This window comes from Haemaphysalis longicornis, unplaced genomic scaffold (assembly GCF_048455015.1).
Source record: "Haemaphysalis longicornis isolate Haplotype H1 unplaced genomic scaffold, Haemaphysalis longicornis Haplotype H1 scaffold_1, whole genome shotgun sequence".
Taxonomy (NCBI): Eukaryota; Metazoa; Arthropoda; class Arachnida; order Ixodida; family Ixodidae; genus Haemaphysalis; species Haemaphysalis longicornis.
The window spans coordinates 286992774-287003718 of NW_027526203.1; positions in this window are offsets into that span (position 1 = coordinate 286992774).

Here is a 10945-nt window from a genome sequence, read left to right on the forward strand (position 1 = left end):
CATCCCGCAAATGCAGCTTTGTGGTTCTTGAGTTAACAAAGAAAGCGACTAAAATTGCTTTGATAAACTGAATTCCCCGATATTAGGACTTCCTGATTTGTCCCTATATCCCTGTTTTAGATGCGACGGCATCTCATTCACTCGCCTTGTCCCTCCATACGGCGTTGTCGTTCCACACCTCTCCCCCATTCTCCTCGCCGCGCGAGCTGCGCTCTCCGCCGCTCACCCCCTCTCCTCTCCGATAGCGAACACTCTCTCGCGAGGGGCATTGGATTGGATTGGCTTGGCTTGGCTTGGCTTGGATTGGATTGGATTTGTATTGGATTTGATTGGATTTGGATTGGATTGAATTAAAGTGGATTTTGTTGGATTGTGTTGCGTCATAGCCGCGCCACGTTGCGTCATAGCCGCGGCAGGGGGTTCACGGCACGTTTCACGCGTTGGGAGAATCAACCTAACGGAAACGACAACGGAACACCCTATGCGTCGCATCTACACAGGGGTTCCCGCGAGGGGAGGTGGGAGTAATTTTTCTTCATTATTCGAAGCCATCCTCTGGGAAGTGCTTGCTACGAGCCACAGTACACAGGTTCCGTGTCTTATAGTTTCGGCTGTGCAGTTATTCCCGGTGGGCCGCCGCTTTTTCAGTGTAGAACTGCAAGCTTATTGCCGCTTCCATGTTATACATTAAACGTTGAGATAGCCAAACTACAGCATACCACTCTTGTCTACACGCACACACACACACACGCACACACACACACACACACACACACACACACACACACACACACACACACACACACACACACACACACACACACACACACACACACACACACACACACACACACACACACACACACACACACACACACACACACACACACACACACACACACACACACGCGCGCACACACGCACGCGCGCGGACGCACGCACACGCACGCACACGCACACACGCACGCACGAACACACGCACACACACACACACACACACACACACACACACACACACACACACACACACACACACACACACACGCACACGTATACGCATGCAGAAAAGCTGCATCGGCAGCAGCACTCCACTACAATCTGGGCTGTTAGATGGTGTTGTAGTGGAGTGCACAGTGCAGCTCCGAGGCACCCAGGTATGCACCCAAGGCCTCGAGCTCTTGGTTCCGCTTCGTAGCACTGCCCGGTGACCAAAGGAGTTCATCAAGTGGCCGCACTACTTGAAGCACGGCCAGCTCCGCCCGCCCTGCCGAAACTTGGGGCACTCGTACAGTACGTGCGGCAGGGACCGCACGGGCGTGCGGTAGGGACTGCACGGATCCTCGGCAGTGAGTGCAGGCGGAGCTGGCCACCCGCCCCAGTCGGTGTTTCCGCTCTGCCGTCCTAGCGTCCCCCACGCAGGGGCGCAGGATGGTCGAGCGCAGTCGACGAAGCAGGCGTGAGGTCCTCACATGCGGCGGGCCCCCTCCGACACGCAGCCGCGGATCTGTATGCCTGGTCCTGAGGTGTTGCTGTATGAGCAGGCGGGCGTCGTCCGATGCCGCCTGGGCAGCCGTGACCGAGGGAGGTATCACGTCTGCCCCAGCGGCCAGCTCATCCGCCCGCTCGTTGCCGTCCAGCCCGATGTGGGCGGGGACCCTTCTACCGGATGCCCCGCACCAACAGGGAGTGCGAGTCATCTCCTGGAGACGCACCAGGGCCACTCGGGGGTCGCACAGCAGGGCACAGCGCTTGGGAAAGGGCTCCGTCTCCAGCAGCAGGTCCAAGCCCAGTCTGACACCCACCAGCTCAGCCGTGGCCGAAGATGAAGCATAGGACAGCCGCGCCTGCCGGCTGGCCTTTACCAGCACGGTGGCCGCTGCGGCCGACCCCTGCTGCTGCCGCACCGAGCCGTCCGTGTACACTAGGGCGTGGCTGTCTAGGTCGCCCCAGACGACGCCCCGAGCCAGCTGCAGTGGTCCGCAGTGGTGCGCCCGCCGCTTGCTGTGTAGACTCGGGATGTCCAGCCGCACGTAATCTTCCAGAGCAGAAGCCGGGCCACCAGGTCCCGCATCGACGGGGGCCACCCTCTACTCGTAGAGCGCCAGCATGCGCCCCATGAGCGAGTGGTGGTGGCTCCGTAGCCGCTGCAACAGCGGGCTGCCTAGCTCGGCGCGCCGCAGCCGGTTAATCTGGCCAAGTGCCCGCTGATCAGCCGTCATCTCGAGGGTCCACCTCTTCTCGCACGGCAAGCTCTGGGGCAGGCCGAGGCAAGCGCGGACCCTCTTGCGGTGGTCTCTTTCCAGCTGCCGCCAGGTTGGTTTCCGCAGGTTCACCAGCGGCAGCGCGTATATAAGGCGACGCACAGCCGAGGCGCTGTAAAGCCGCAGGGCCGTCCGCTGTGAGCATCCACTGTCCCGGGCCACTATCTTGTGCACTGCCGTGGTGGCCAGCTGTGCCCTGGGTCGGAGATCCTTGTCTCCCTATCGGAAGTTCAGCCGGTGGTCCAGGGTTAGCCCAGGTAGCGAACCCCGGTCCTCCACTGGAGCTCCTCGCCATCGATAGTCAGATGCCGGGTCCATCCACGGGCGGCGTCGTCCGGATGTACCAGCATGGCGTCTGTCTTGGTCACCGACAGCTGTAGGCCGACGCCCGCCAGCTTTCCCCGGACTGCATCCATGGCCTCCGGCAGTTGCCGCACTATGGCTCTGCCCTGACCCTTGGGCCCCAGCACCCACATGACGATGTCGTCGGCGTACACAGAAATGTACACTCGGTGGCCCCCTCCTCTGGGCAGGCAGCCTGGCAGGGATGCCATCACCAGGTTGAAGAGGAAGGGGCTGATGACGGAGCCCTGCGGGGTTCCCAGGTCCACCGGCCGCGGGGCCGACAGGGCGTCCCCCACATGCACCTGCGCCGTGCGGCCCGCCAGGAATGCCCCGACGAAGCCCCGCAGCTTGCCCGCAATGCGAGCCTCCTCGATGGCCAGGGAGATGGCGTGACGCTGCAGGTTGTCAAAGGCGCCCTTAACGTCCAGCAGCACCAGGGCCGCCACCTGCTTGGAGGCCCTGGCGTGTTCGAGGGCCGCCACGACGTCGGCGATGGAGTCGGTGGCTGATCGGTGCCTCCGGAAGCCCGTTAGCTGCTCGGGGATGGCCTCTTCCTCCGCTGCGATGGCCTCTATCCTCCGCAGCGCCACCCGTTCGAGCAGCTTGCAGCCGCAGGATGTGAGGGCGACGGGCTGGTACGCTGTGATCGCCACGAGACCCTTGCCTGGCTTTGGGATGGGCCGCAAGATGGCTAGCAGCCACTCAGGCGGCAGCCGGCCCGTGTCCTATATGACGTTGTAGGCAGCCAAGAGCCGGCCGAACCCCACTCATCCAGACTGTGCATCATAGGGTAAATGAGGCCGTCCGCTCCTGGCGCCGACTTACGCTCGTAGTTGTGGAGGGCACTACGGAGAGCACTGCGGAGCTCAGCCTCCGTGATGGGGGCGTTGTTGAGGGGGTGATGCACCTCCCCCGTTCCAGCAACAGCAACAATGGGCCCTGGTTCTGCTTGGTGTGGAGGCAGAAAGTGTGCCGCGAAGAGGTCGGCCAACTCCGCAAAGCTGGCCTGCTTGTGGATGGCCATGGCAGCCAGGGTGTTGGGGTTCCTCTGGAAATTCAAAACAGCGCAAAAAGACGCAAAAAGACGCAAAAAGAAAACCAGCATGATTTTAGACTTCGTAGACTTCGCGTTTTAACTACGGCGATCCAATGTCTCTCTCATTCAGAAGCGAACCAAAACTGCGCTTATGAATCACTTAGCACCTGGCCTTCTATGCTGGCGGAGCTTACAGCCATCCGGGACGGACTGCAAGCGCTACTACCAGCACTTCAAGCCCCTGGAAGTTTTACTGTAAAAATGTACACCGACTCAACGGCGGCCATACGGGATTTGCGCCGTGTAGCCTCCAACTCGTCCGTTTCAAGAGAGATTCATAAACTGCTGGACACGTACCCCTGCCCTCTCCGACTGTCGTGGATCCGGCGTAATACTATTACCGCGCATATTGCGGCGGATACTTCCTGTCACCTCTCCTCGGTTCCACGACCGCTGCCCTTGCTCACAACGGACCCACATGAACAATTCGTCCAACTAAAGGAAGATCTGCGTCGCGCCACGCGCGCTCTCATCCCACCGTGTGGAACAGACCTTCCCAGTGGGCTCGCTCGCTGGGAGGAGGTCTTGCTGCGTAGACTTCGAGTTGGGGTGGCCTTATCTCCTGCAGTAACCCGGGCGTGGCCACCACGATACCATGCCCCGTTTACCAACACCTGCCCCTTCTGTACGGTTCCTGCCGAAGACGCCGACAGCAACCACCTGCTATAGACGTGCCCTTCCCTGAGTGCAGCGAGATCCAGACACCTTCGCGGCACAGGCCTGCATCCTGGGAGACCCCCTGATTTCCAACGATGGCTGTGGGGGCCCCACCACCGCTGTTTTCTGGATTTCCTCCGGGAAACGGGTGCCAACTTGTACCTCTAAGACCTTATGCCAAAGGGCATACTATCGCACAAAAAAAAAAAACATCCATGGTGCAACTTAATAATATCAAAAACAGCTATCAAAATATCTTAGATCTTTGCTTTTCAGACATTCAAAACGCGCGAGTATCGTTGTCTGACATCTCTTTTGTCAAACCCGACAAGCTTCATCCTCATTTTCTAGTTTCTGCTCCCGTCTCGATTCAGCGTTGCAGTGCTTCACTGCAGAATAATGAATTCCCTCCCTACTGTTATGCCCGTGGTGATTACATTGGCTTGTATTAGTTTTTTTCTTCGTATGATTGGTTAGAAATTCACTAACTCGGTGATTGCGATGCGCAGGTCGAGCGGTTCACTGAAATAGTCAAAAGCGGCATGAATCAGTTTATACCCAAGTGCAAACCCTGACGTTCAAAACACCCCTTTTGGTTCTCTAATGAACTTCGTACCACCCTTAGGTTAAAGACCGCTGTCATAGAAAATATAAGAAAACCGGGCTTGATGAATGGAAAGAGGACTTTCGCTCTTACCGTAAAACGCGTAAAAGTCTTCATGAGCGAGACCATTGCTCTTATCTCGATTCAGTGGAGAGCAGCGTTAATTCCCAGCATGCAACATTCTGGAGATATATTCGATCCCGTAACAATAACGCACATGAGCAAATCCGTCTTGTTGATTCCTCCGGGGAAGAAGTTCGTGATGTTTCCAACCATTTTGCGCAGCAATTTAGTACTACATATGGCCAGCGCGATGACAGTGAAATAAACGTCATGTTGAATAATGTACAGGGTTCTAGATTAGTACAATTGGACGAGCAGTTGGTGCTTCAGAGTCTATAAGGCGCATGAAACCGTCGCTGTCGTGGGGCCCTGGCGGAATATCTCCTGCTATTTTAAAAACATTCAGCAGCATTTTTGTTCCGGTTTTAACTGCGATATTCAATCACTGTCTAAAAACAAACATGTTTCCTAGTAAGTGGAAAATTTCCCGAGTGCGCCCCATTTTCAAGCCAGGCACCAAATCGGACGCAAAAAACAATAGAGCACTTTCTCTCCTTTGTGCTGCCTCCAAGCTTTTTGAGACAGCGCTGCACAAGGTATTGTACAGCAGTTCTGTACAGCAGTTTCTTACAAGTAAACAGCATGGTTTTATGTCAGGAAGGTCGACAACAACTAATCTCGCCTTCTTCGTGGAGCAGGCCTCCGCTGCACTTTCCGAGCGAGGCCAGTTGGACGTTGTCTACTTTGACCTGAGCAAAGCATTTGATGTTGTCTGCCACGCGTTGTTACTTGATAAGCTTTTGCAGTCGGACATTGATACACCACTCGTGGCATTTCTGGGTAGCTATCTAGGTAATCGGTTCAGTTTCGTTAGCGTTAATGGGCAGATGTCCTCTATGTATAGATCAACAAGCGGTGTGCCCCAAGGCTCCGTGTTGGGCCCTCTCTTGTTCTCCATTTTTGTAGTAAAAGATGTGTCAGCCGCAATTAAAAAGTCTTCTTTTCTTCTCTACGCTGACGACATCAAAATATTCAGACGGATAAAGGCCATCGATGACTGTGTTGCCCTGCAGCAAGATATATTCTCCTTTGCTCACTGGTGCTCAGATAACAGACTAAATCTTAATCCGGCGAAAACAAAGGTCATGTCTTATACCCGAAAAACGAACCCCATTTTCTTTCGCTACAGTATTGTTGACGGTTTTCTGTCTAGAGTCGACGAGATCAAAGACCTCGGTCTGCTCTTAGACAGCGCCTTAACTTTCTCGCCTCATGTCACTCAACTGACTCGACGGGCGCTCCGCTCGCTTGGTGCCTGCTGTATGCAGGTTTTCACAAGACTTCCAGTCTCCTCATTCGTTCCTAAAACTTTTTATGGCACATTCTATTCCTCAACTTGAATATGCCTCTGTCATTTGGAATGGAACCTGCATATCTGACTGTCAACGTGTAGAGCGTGTACAGACCAAATGTTTATCAGTATTTATGTATCGTTTTCCCTCTGAGCCTCTCCCGATAACTGCCTTTTTAATTTACCGGCGAACCCGCTCAGACCTTCTTTTCTTATACAAACTGCTTCATGGTACAATTTCATGCCCGGAACTGCTTGTATCAATCACTTTTCGTGTTCCGAAAAAAGCAACAAGGCTTAACCACCCTTTCCACACAGCTGCACAACTTAGCAAATGTTCTCCTCTTGATAGACTGCAACGCCTATGTAACACTCACTCTGGGGAACTCGATATTTTTCGCCGTCCCCTTCGGGGGCTTTAGGCAGGGCTGTTAGCCGTGGCGCGCTAACTTCATTTCGACAGTACTCGTGTTCTTCAGTTATTTTCCTCATGTGTGCGTTGTTTTCACAGAGTTTGTTCTGATTTCTTCGTGTATGATTTTGATGCTCCGGGCGTAATTGTTGTATGTACTATAAGACACTTCTGTAGTAAACTCTTCATACATATTTTTAAGGGGCCCAGGCAGGCCACAGTACCAAATGTTTCTATAACTTGTCATTCTCTGTTAATAGTTATAAATATTTTCTTTGTTTTGTTTCATACATTTTTGTGTAATTGATGCTTTATCCTATTGCTATGGTTCTTGTACGACGCGTTTTTGCAATGTATCATAACTTACAGTCTCTGTTAGTCGTGTAATGTAGGTTGGATACTACTTTTCATTTTATTCTCTGTAGTATTTCGAGTTTTTTTATTGTTCTTCACTCACCCACCTTTTTACAAGCTGTTTATGTGACAGCCGCTGGTGTATTTCAATGCGGTATTTTTTTCCCCTCTCAGTGCTTCAGCACGAAGGCCTCGGCTGTTCCTGGGCACTTTAATAAAGGTTGTTTGATTGATTGATTGATTGATTGATTACTATTATTGTAGCTACTACCTTTACCGTACTCTTACAAGAAGGCTAGTTTCGGAACGTGTCTTTTTTTAGCCTGTACACATCGTTCACTCAGCCTGTATTATATTTATTTCATTTACACCACTTCAGTTTGTGTGTGGTAGTCGCATGTTTGTTTTTTATAATATGTTGCTTGTCTTTTGTTTTTATATCACTATCCTTGCGCCAGCTCTCAGGCCATTGGCTGTTCCTGGGTACGTAAGTAAACTTGATTGATTGATTTATTATTTTTATTATTAATATTATTATTACCACGACTGACTTGCGGCCACCAATTCATTTCTTGTACATACTCATCACCGGCACTTCTTCCTCTTCGGCTGGGCATCATCAGTAACTGCTTTTGGTCCCATCGTGTTGCCTGCTGCCGTCAAGGTCACCGTCTGCGAATGACGCCGGCTTGTCGCCTCCAAACAATGAACTCTCAATGTGCGAGTATATATATATATATATATATATATATATATATATATATATATATATATATATATATATATATATATATATATATATATATATATATATATATATATATATATATATATATATATATATATATATTATATATATATATATATATATATATATATATATATATATATATATACTTTGGAAGTATAAAAACTCACACAGAGCGCTAGAAAATACTGTAAGTAGAGACAGCGACACACGAGAAAAAAAAAATAAAAGTTTACTGACGTTTCAGGAAGAGGACTTCCTTCAGTGTCTTTCTTTCTTCGTTTTTCTCGTGTGTCGCTGTCTCTACTTACATTATATATATGTATATGTATATATATATATATATATATATATATATATATATATATATATATATATATATATATATATATATATACAGAAAGATAAGTCGGCAGTCTACAACGCCAAAGGAGGCATATGGGTGTGGTTAGGCTCTTTTTTAGTACGGTTAATGAAGTTAATATTTTTTTTAAATATACGGAAGAAAGAAAGAAAGAAAAAAACGCGCCCAGAGTGGGGACCGAACCCACGCCTTTCGATTAGATCTCGAATGCCCTACCAATTCGGCTATCTGGGCGACTGTGTTCTCCTTCACTTTCTGGGCTATTTATATTTACTAGAAGTGTATCTGACGCTTGAGGGTGGTAGCCAGCGCCACTCAGACTACACGGGGAGAAGGGGACCTTCTTTTCAACCCCCGGGGCGTGACTAGAACGTCTACAGCCTGTCAAGAGCGGGTAACTGGCGGGAAGCCCTCTTATGCTACCTAGGCATCAAGGCTGCCAGAATCGAGACACTCGCTAGGCTTTCGCAGAATAATATAGTAATGAAATGAGGGGCTCGTTGGGGAAATACAGAAAGATAAGTCGGCAGTCTACAACGCCAAAGGAGGCATAGGGGTGTGGTTAGGCTCTTTTTTAGTACGGTTAATGAAGTTAATATTTTTTTTAAATATACGGAAGAAAGAAAGAAAGAAAAACACGCGCCCAGAGTGGGGACCACCCTCAAGCGTCAGATACACTTCTAGTAAATATAAATAGCCCAGAAAGTGAAGGAGAACACAGTCGCCCAGATAGCCGAATTGGCAAGGCATTCGAGATCTAATCGAAAGGCGTGGGTTCGGTCCCCACTCTGGGCGCGTGTTTTTCTTTCTTTCTTTCTTCCGTATATTTAAAAAAAATATTAACTTCATTAACCGTACTAAAAAAGAGCCTAACCACACCCCTATGCCTCCTTTGGCGTTGTAGACTGCCGACTTATCTTTCTGTATATATATATATATATATATATATATATATATATATATATATATAATACGTTTTGCCGCTATGCGGTTGTGCGACTGGGGGCCCCATTGAGTGGGCGTAAAATGGCCAATTGATGGTGCCCGCCGCAGCGGCGATCGTGACCTGGCAATTCTTTGTGCGGCTCAAGTTCTCGTGGCGAGGACCACTGCGGCACCTTTGCTTAACCGGCTTCCGCCCTGGCCGCATGAACCGTTTCACCGTGAACTCCTGAACTTCATGCCCGAAACGAATTCGTGTGCCTGGACACACGTTTATATATTATTTCGCCGGCAAACTTCCTAGGAAAAAAATTGGCGCAGCTTGCACTGGTGGTGCAAGGCTGGAGAAACAGCAGAGTTGGCGGCCCCTTCTCCCTTTGTCGGAGACCCGGCTGTTGCACCTCACACGGATTTTTCCGAACTTGCCGCTGAAAGTTCTCCGTGACTGTCAATCCCAGTTTGTTTTGTTCGCAGGCTTTCGCATCTCTCCCAAAGTGGAGCGCATTAGCATGCGCTAAACCCGCGGCAACCGGCTTACGGTGTCACAAGGCGAGGGACCCAGGTTAGATTCCGACCACGGGAAGCGTTTTTTCCCCCTGGTTCGTCTCTTTCTGTTTCATGCGGCGGCGGTCTTCTAATTATTTTCTGTTGTGCTTCATTTGGGGGTTAGGTTATAGCTTCCTCGTTCTTTTATTATTTATTTCCAACCTCCCGAACCAATGTGTGCATTTGCCTTCCCGTCTCGTAATGAGGCGGCCAGAAAAGGCGAGATGGAATGGTTTTTGCACGCTATGGGCGTCTAAATTCGTCGTTAGGTTTGTTTGCTGTTTTCCGTTTAAAGATTAACCCATATGGCTCTAATACTGTGAAAATTCCTATATGGCCTTTTTCCAGTGTAGGTGTTGCGCTCTGCGTGTCAGCACACTTTTTTTTTTCTTTCCAACTGGCTGCACATGTTATTTTTCCCGGCCGCTACTAGCCCTGTCATGCCCCTCGGGCCTTTGGGGTCGCCCAGTGGTGAGGTTGCCGGTTTCACGGTGCAAAGGTCCCGCGTTCATTTCCCGGGACCTCCCTAACCACATTTTTTTTTCTTGAGGCGCGCACTCCCAACACCTACTCGCGGGCTCCTTGCCTCCTCGCCACTTTCCCTCACACTTCTTGGCCTAGCATTTTCACCCTCTCCGCTCCGCCGATGATGATAATTTTCTGGTAACGCTCCATGGCGGAACCAACCGCTTAAACAGCTGCGCTGTTAAAAACGCGCGGTGGATGAGTGGCAGCACCCAAGTAAAGATGATGATACAAGCAGTGCTCCGTGACATGACATTGCTGCTGCCACGTAGTGCGAGCAGGTGCGCGCGTGTGCAAAAAGTGTGCAGAAAAACGAGGAAGCGCCGGAGGTCGTCTGGCGCAGTGAAAGCGGGGAAATGAGACAGAAGTGAAAGTGTTTACACATAAATCCACGCCCGAGCAATGGACGGCCATATATACAAACTTTGTCCAAAGCCAGTCACAGTCTGGTGGGCAATCCGAAGTAGCGAATGGAAATGGTATTTTAGACATGTGTGATCCATGTTCCCAACGGGTGTCGTCCGGTACAATTCGAGAGGGATCCAGTGGTCTCGGGTGGCTGTGCCACAGAAGTCCGGTGGCTGTCAGGACCCGCCTGACAGCCACCGGAGGATGTCTGTCAGGCGGGTGGGGTTCTACGATTTAGATTAATGCATATTCCGTGTGACTGGCGGCCT